Source organism: Neovison vison, chromosome 3 (genome assembly GCF_020171115.1).
Source record: "Neovison vison isolate M4711 chromosome 3, ASM_NN_V1, whole genome shotgun sequence".
NCBI classification, from domain to species: Eukaryota; Metazoa; Chordata; class Mammalia; order Carnivora; family Mustelidae; genus Neogale; species Neogale vison.
Window position 1 is genome coordinate 208,925,344 of NC_058093.1, and position 8,991 is coordinate 208,934,334.

Genomic DNA, 8,991 nt, shown 5'->3' on the forward strand with positions numbered 1-8,991 from the left:
GACAACTCCCTAGGGCCAAATCCTAACCCTTGATGTTTTCCGGATGCCAAGTTCCAGAACCTGTCTCTGGAATCCCTCTTTTGGGGGTTCCCTGAGACTGAAAACAGCAGTCTTCCCTTTCCCCAGACACACCAAACTCTAGGGGGCTGGGCAGAATCCCCAGAGTTGAAGAATCTCCCATGGCCCCATGAAGAATGCCCTACATTTTGTGACTGTCCTAGACAAACAGGCCAGACAGAAAAGACAGCGCTACGGCCTCCATGACACCTTAATTTCAGTTCACTCTGAGGTGCACTCACGCCCTGCAGATTTGGCCTGTGATCACACCAGCCCTCAACATAACCATACTTTGCTTTTACAGAATTCTGTCCCCAAAACCCTGGCCCACATGCCCTCCAGGATGGGGCCTCTGGTGCCACACCGGACGAGTGTGCTTACACTCCTGAAGAAAACTCTGCCCTTCACGTTTGCCAAAACCATGAATCTTAGGAGCAAAGTACAAAGCACCTGATCCCAGCTCAATTTCAAAGAATGCTCTGGACCCAAGTGCATATTCTGATACACAATGAGCACCTGCATCCAGAAAGACATCCAAGTAAAAGGCCCTGAGTCAGAAGATTGAACCTGACATGCCTCTAGGACATGATCGGTACTCTAGCTTAGGTTTTCAGGCTCTTGTACCCAGAGGCCTGTTCTCCAATACCAACTTATATTTCAACATGTGTCCCTCATCCACACAACAGAACCCCTCCTGTCCCCAGAAGGATATTTTGCTCTCGGTAGCTGTGTCCAAGACTCAGTGCAGGAGAATCCTGCATGACCCCGTGACAACCCCAACATTCTAACATCTCCCTGGATAACAACCAGCATTGTGATCCAACAGCATATAACTCCATATGGAACTCCATATATGGAAGTTATATGCTGAGTTCTTTATAGGAAGCATATAACTTCCTCTTGGAACTTCACATCAGAGGCACTAGATCAAGCCTGCCATGTTCCTCAGCTGCAATGGTCAATGGAGTTGTGCTCTCAGGCATCCATGAGGGATAACTCTACTACACAAGCTTTCCATAATTTGGACCCTGTAGCAAACAAACCAGACACCACCTGTCCAGTATAAGGAGACATTGCTGTTTGGAGCATCTCACAAGTCACAGCATGGGATATCATCCATGGCCTCATAATGCCATTTGGCTGTCATCATAGAAACAAACTCCAGTGTGAGCAAACATTTGATATCCACCCTTACTCAGGTGCTGGATATCTCATATATGCCGCGGCCCACTGGAACTGCATTCTGCTTGTCACTGCATTTAACATTAGCTTGTATTTACAATTCCATCCTCACCCTCCTTTTGCCCATGCCCTCTTGATAGAGAATTCTTGGGCCACAACACAGCATTCTGCCTGACACACAGAAAGAAGAAGTGCCTGGTGAGTCTTCCCAGAAACCCCACATGAGGATCCACCAGCATGGCCCTTGATGGGACCCTAATATCTTAGGCCGCCATGGGCACTCGGGCTCTGTCTGACCCAGTCTGAGCTCCGCCCTTTAGTCAGCCACACAGACAGTGGACCTCATATACTGCAGGTGGGACCTGCCGTGGCCTGAAGCTGTCACATTTACTCAACTTGGTTATTCAGGCATCCCTCCCCAGACTGTAGCTCAAATCCATGCCTATGGGGGAAATTGTAGCACTGGAGTACTCTTCCTTCCCGATGGCAGAGGGGGAGCCAGCTGCATGGCCAATTAGACCACGCCCACACCTGAGGGCCACCATACGCACAAACAGGCATTGTGACACTCAGCTTGAGCATGCTTTCAAGCCAACCCTCTCATTTGCCCCACAGGACCAGGCATTAAAGGCCTGGTACGCCCCTAGGAACAAATACTAACCGTTAGTGGGATTTTCCAAGCGCCGAGACCCAGAGCCCATCACTGGAATCCCTATTTTGGGGCACCCCTATATTGGAAACCATCACTCTTCCCTACCACGAAAAAGCCAACAAAGTATTGGGAGCCACTGGGATCCTTACAGAGCAAAAAATCTCTCATGGGCCCATGAGACCACACCTGCATTCCGAGGCCATCCTGGACACACAATCTAGATATTAAAGCCTGTACTACCACTTTCATGTCACCCTAATTACAGTTCCTTATCAGCTGTCCTCCACTTCTATTCATTGGACCTGCAATCACCTCACCACTAACCCTAACCTGAGTTTGTATTTGCAGACTTCTCTCCCAAAACCATGGCTCACATGCCCTCCAAGACAGTGTCTCTGTAGTCACACCAGAGGGCTGTGTCGGCCATCCCCAAGGAAACTGTGGGCATCACATATGCCCAAACCCTCCCGTTTAGGAGAAACCTGCAAGACCCCGGAGCCCACCCCAATATTGGAGGCCGGTCTGGATGCAAATTTGTTTCTGAAACACCCTGATCACCTCCATCTAGGCAGACACCCAAGTCAATGGTCCTGAGTCAGAAGATTGAACCTGACATGCCCCTAGGACCTCATTGGAAACCTAGATTAGGTTTTCAGGAATCTGTCCTCAGAGGCCTGTTCTGGAATAACAACTTAGAATACAACATGTGTTCCCTGAGCCACACAACAGAACATCTCCTGTCCCTAGAAGGGAACTGTGCCCTTCGACCTGTGTCAGTCCCTCAAGGTGCGATAATCCTGCATGACCACTAAGCCACTAGCACATTCTAAGATCTCCCTGGTAACAAACTAGCATAGAGACCCATCAGCAAGAAATTCCATGTGAAGTCAAGTGAATTCTCCAGCCACATCACAGCATTCTGCCATCCCCTTAGAACGAAGAAGTGCCTGGTGAGTCTGTCCTGAAACCCCACTTGAGGATCAATCTACTCGGCCCTCGAAAGAACCCCAATGTATAGGCTGCTTTGGCCACTAGTACTTTGTCTGACAGAGCCTGAGCCCCTACCTAGTGCCCTCCTCCAAGAGAGCAGGGCCCATACCCAGCATGTGAGGCCAGTCATGGCTCAAGTCCATCATCTCTACCCATCTTTGTTATTAAGGCATATCACCCCAGTCCCTTTGAGAGGGCATGCACAGTCATGAGGTGTGGCTCCAGGGGACCCAGTCTGTAGGGTGTTTGGTCAGGGCTGAGGGGACAGAAGTCTGAAAACACAAACTCGGCTTAGGTTGGAGACGTAGGTATGGCAGGCACAATCTACAGATCATGTAAATCTCTTCAGAGTAAACTCTTCGGGATATGAACAAAGGGAGAGTGTGAGGCGAATGCTCAGGCTTTTGTCTCTGGATTTTGTTTCACCGATGGCCGTCGAATGTCGGGGTGGCCTCAAGGGACATGGACGAGTCTTCCTCTCTTGCGTTTTAGCCCATCTCAAGAGTTTGGGGTCATTCTGTAGAATGGGAGGAGACCTTTCTGTTTTTATACCTCAGGTGTGTCACCAAAGGAGGGATTCCAGAGCAGAGCCCTGGGAAGGGGCAACTGGACAACCTGAACTCTGGTTAAGATTGGGGAACTAGTGGCATCACAAGTCCCATATGCTGACTCTTGGTCCAGCCACTGAGAGGCCTTACTTGTGGAAAGGGCTCACACTGAGGGTCACAATGCCTATATTTGTGTACAACACAGCCTTCAAGCATGGGCGAGGTCTCATGGGCCACACTGGTTTCTTCTACACTGAACATTGGACAAAATGCCAACCACAAGGTGTCTTGCCATGGGGAAGGAGGAGTTCTGATTTCTGCTTCACGTTCACCCCTGGGCAGTGATTAGAGATAAGGTCTAGGTTCTGAAGCCTGAAAACCGAGATTGGGAAGAGATGAGGACCTAGTGCGTGGCAGGTCTGAATGTGCTCAGTGTGTTGCCAGCTGTCTGGGTGTGGGTCAGGAGGTCCAGGATCAGGCTGTGTCAGACAGAGCATTAGTGCCCAGGGTAGACTGTATAATTGGGGTACAGTCAAGTGGCGTTCAGGTTGATCCTCATTTGGGGTTTCTGGGTAGCCCCAGAGGGCAACATTTTTTTCTTTTGAGAGCAGGCAGAGTGCTGCATTGTGACTCCGGAATTCCCAAACTGGAGGGCCTGTGGGCCAAGAGTGTGAGGACAATAGTCTGAGAACACAAGTTAAACATAGGTTTTGGAGCGAGGGCACAGCAGGCACACTCTGCAGAGCTGAATCGAGATCTTGTGCATCTGAGGTCAGGGAGAGGATCAGACGTTGGCTCAGGTTGAAGATTCGGGCCATGATGGCCCCTTCATGGGGGGAGGGCATCATGAGGCCATGGAGGTCTTCCCCCGATGGGAGTTGTGAGATGCTCCAAACTTCAAGGATTCTTTCTGCGGGAAAATTGAGACCTGTTGGAATGCTCCAGGACATCCCATACAGAACGACTCCAGAGCAGGGTTCTGAGGATGGATGCCTGGGCAGCCCACCTTGCATTCCAATTGTCTCCTAGTGACAAGACTGGTTCGATCTACTGGCTCAGGGGGAGCAACAGAGGGGGCTGAGTTGAAATGGAATCTTCTGCGGATGGGTCCTAATGTGGGTTTGTGTCCATGGAGACATTGGAATGGGAGAATTTCCTTCTAGGGGCAGGAGATGTTCTGTTGTGTGACTCAGGGAACAGATGTTGTATCCTAAGTTGATTTTAGAGAACAACCATCTGAGGAAAGATCTCTAAATCATATTCCTGGGTTCCATGATGTCATAGGGGCATGTCGGGTTCAATTTTCTGACTCAGGATCATTGACTTGGGTGTCTGCCTGGGTGTAGTTGATCATGCTGTTTCACACTGTGCATTTGCATCCAGAGCCGCTTCCAATATTGTGGTGGGATCAGGGGCCTTGGAGGTTTCTCCTAATCCGGAGGGTTTGGGCAACTGTGATGGGCAAAGTTTCCTTGGGGATGGCAGTCACAGTCCTGTGGTGTGGCTCCAGAGACCCCATCCTGGAGGGTATGTGAGCCATGGTTTTGGGAGAGAATTCTTCAAACAAAAACTCGGGTTAGGCTTAGTGGCGTGGTGATCGCAGCCCAATGCGCCGACCTGGAGGGCAGCTCATCTGGAACTGTAACTAGGGTGACTTGATGACGGTAGCACAGCCTTTTCTATCGGCATTGTGTGTCCAGGATGACATCGGAATGGAGGTGTGGTCTCATGGGTCCATGGGATATTTTTCTTCTCTAAGCATCCTGGTAGCACCCAATTGTTTGATGCTTTTTTTCAGGGAAGGGAAGAGTGCTGTTTTCCATCTTGAGGTGCCACAAAACAGGGATTCAAGAGACGGGCTCTGGGTTTGGGCACCAAGGAATTCCCACCGAGGGTTAGGATTTGAGCCTAGTGGCATACTGGGCCTGCAATGTGGGATCCTGGTGGTTCAACTGAGAGGTCTTGTTTGAAAGCATTCTCAGGCTGAGGGTCAAAATGCCTGTTTGTTCTTAGGGCGCCCCTCAGGAGTGGGCATGGTCTCATTGTCCATGCAGCTGGCTCCCTCTATGAGGGTTGGACAACCATCCCAACAGATAGGTTTCCTGACTTGGGGAAGAAGCAGTTCTCTATTGGATTTCAGGTTCCCGCGTTGGCAGGAATTCCAGCAAATGTCTGGAGAGAGATACCCCAATACCAACGATGGGTAGTGAGGGCAGACTGGGCCATGGCCGGTCTAACATGCTGGATATGGGCCGTGCTCTCTGGCTGGCTGACATGAGGTCGGGTTCAGGGTCTGTCAGACACAGCACTAGTGGCCAGGGCAGCCTAAAATTCGGGGATCTGCGAGGGCCGGGAAGATGATACTCATGTGGGTTTTTGGGGACAGTCTTACCAGGAACTTCCTTCTTTCTATGAGGAAGGCAGAATGCTGCGTTGTGGCTCCAGAATTCCCTATCAAGAGGACTTCAGGACCAGTAGGGTGAGGATGGAATTGTAAACACAAGCTAGGGTTAAATTCAATTCAACGCAGAAGGCAGTTCAAATGTGCAGCGACTCATTCGAGACATCCAGCACCTGAGTACGGGCAAATGAAAGATGTTTGCTCACACTCGAGTTTGTGTCTATGATGACCGACATATGGAGAGGTGGTGTCAAGTGGCCATGGAGGATTTCCCATGCTGAGGCTTGTAAGATGCTCCAAATAGCAAGGTTTCCTTGTATTGGACAGGGGGAGTCTGGTTTGTTTGCTCTGGGGTCCCTCATGTGGAAATTTTTGGTATCAGAGCCCTTCCGCATGGATGCCTGGAATGCACAAGTGCAATGACCATTGCAGCTGATGAACATGACAGGTTAGTACTGGTGGTTCTTGGGCCAAGTTCCAAGGCCTTGACTTGACATGGAATCTATTACAGATGGGTCCCAATACTGGTTTGTTACCTGGTAGTGTTAGGGTCCGTGATCAAAGGAACGAGACTGATACAAAGCGAAGGTCAAGCAAAGCTTTATTTCGCGCCAAGCATCATGAATCGCACTGACCAGTCAGGGCTTTCTTTTATAAAAGATGACAACTTTGACCCCGGCGTGCCTACTCCCAATGAGGTTGCTGACATCTAGGTCGTTTCTCACTGTGTCACTGCTGAGGGTCCTGGAGTGCGGGGCAGGGCCGCTGGCATCGCAGGCGTCAAGGGACCGCTGACAACTGGACCGCAGATGTCTCAGGACCGCAGGCGTCGAGGGACCGCTGACAACTGGACCGCAGATGTCTCAGGACCGCAGGCGTCGAGGGACCGCTGACAACTGGACCGCAGATGTCTCAGGACCGCAGGCATCGAGGGACCGCTGACAACTGGACCGCAGATGTCTCAGGACAGCAGGCGTCGAGGGACCGCTGACAACTGGACCGCAGACGACTGGACTGCTGGGCCGCTGGAGGCTGGAGGCTGCAGGCGATGGCTCGGGGCCGCCGCCGCGGAGGCTGCAGGCGGCGGCGCTCGGGGCCGCCGCTGGAGGCTGGAGGCTACAGGCGATGGCTCGGGGCCGCCGCCGCCGGAGGCTGCAGGCGGCGGCGCTCGGGGCCGCCGCCGGAGGATGGAAGCTGCAGGCGGCGGCTCGGGGCCGCCGGAGGCTGGAGGCTGGACCGCCAAACGCGGTTATAGCTCTTACAAGAGCTGTTACAGCTCTTCTATACACCATTGACTCCCCTGCTCTTCTGCGACTTCCACCGCTCTCCGCTCCACTTCACCGCTCTCCGCCGACTTCACCGCTCTTCGCTCCACTCTCCACGGACTCGGCTCCACCGCTCTCCTGCAGCAGCCCCGGCTCTCCTGCAGCAGCCCCGGCTCTCCTGCAGCAGCCCCCGGCCCTCCTGCAGCAGCCCCCGGCCCTCCTGCAGCAGCCCCCCTTGGCAGCCTGGCAGAGCAACCTTTATGGGGGTGGTTAAGCCCCGCCCCTACACAGGTGGCCAATTGAATTCCAACCTTCCCAGTGGATATACATACGGCCTACTGATTGGATGACTCCACTCAGTCTGCCCCACCCTTACATTCCCCCCTTTCCTTTGGAGATTAGTCAAATCCTTGACTTTTCAGCTTGTTCTATGTTATTTCAAGCATATAAGGTAAATATTTTGTCATTTCTTCAGTATAGCAACAATACACTCACAGTTTCTTTAGTCTTAGTTTCAGTCCATGGTCAGCAGGGTCCTTTGGCTGCATTTCCCATTTCTGGAGGGCATCCTTACTCTCAGCTCGTTTGACATGACCCGCATGAACCCAGGCCCTGATGCCTTCCACTTTTACTGCCGTGGGGGTGGTTAGGATAACAGTAAATGGTCCCTTCCAACGAGGCTCCAAATTCCCCACCTGATAGCGACGTATCCAAACCAAGTCCCCGGGTTGGTAAGGATGTGGTTCCACCGTCTCTGTTCCAGTGTGGGCAACTCGGATTCCTGTATGGGCTTTTTTTAAGACAGATTGTAATGCCTGCAGTGACTGGAGTACAGACTGATCTGTCATTTCTGCTAGGGCAACCTCCTGTAGCCGAGGACAGAGTGGGGGGGGGTCTCCCAAACAATATTTCAAATGGGGTCACCTTGCTTAAATAGGGTGTACATCGGGCTCTAAGGAGGGCAAAAGGAAGGAGATCTACCCATCCACCGCCAGTTTCCAGAATTAGTTTTGTCAAGGTCTCTTTAAGAGTCCGATTCATTCTTTCTACTTGCCCCAAACCCTGGGGCCTGTATGCACAATGTAATTTCCAATTTGTGCCCACAGCCTTGGCCAATGCCTGTGAGACTGAACTTACGAATGCAGGGCCATTGTCTGACCCAATTGCAAGAGGCAGCCCGAACCTAGGAATTATTTCTTGTAGTATCTTTTTTGCTACTACCCCTGCGGTCTCATGCTTGGCAGGAAAAGCCTCCACCCAGCCTGAAAAGGTATCGACAAAAACCAACATATACTTGTGCCCATATTTTCCAGGTTTCATTTCTGTAAAATCTATTTCCCAATAAATTCCTGGTTCCTTACCTCTTTCTCTTTTCCCTCTTCCCATTTTAGTTCTTCCTACATTAACTGCCTGGCATTGGGCACATCTATCAACTACATCTTGAACCATACGACCTAATTTAGAAACCTGGAACTGCTTGCCTATAAGCTCCTTGAGTTTTCGTGTCCCCAAATGAGTACCCTGATGTATCTGGCCTACTAACTTCTTACCTAGTCTTCGAGGAAGAATTATTTTTCCTATTTTTGTCTTGGCCCAGTCCCCTTCATAGTCTAATTCAACCCATTTCTGTAAATACTTTAAATCCTCTTCTGAATAGTTTGGTTTTTCTGGTAGTGCTGGAGCCGGGAGTGCAACTAGTTCTTGCACTTTTTCTCGAGCTGCTTTCTTTGCGGCTTGATCTGCTGAGTAGTTTCCTTTTGAAATCAGATCAGTCCCCTTTTGATGTCCTGGGCAATGCATAACAGCCACCTCTTTCGGGTCCCAAATAGCCTGGAGGAGAGCTAATATTTCTCTTCTGTTTTTAATTCCTTTTCCTTCTGCTGTTAAGAGGCCCCT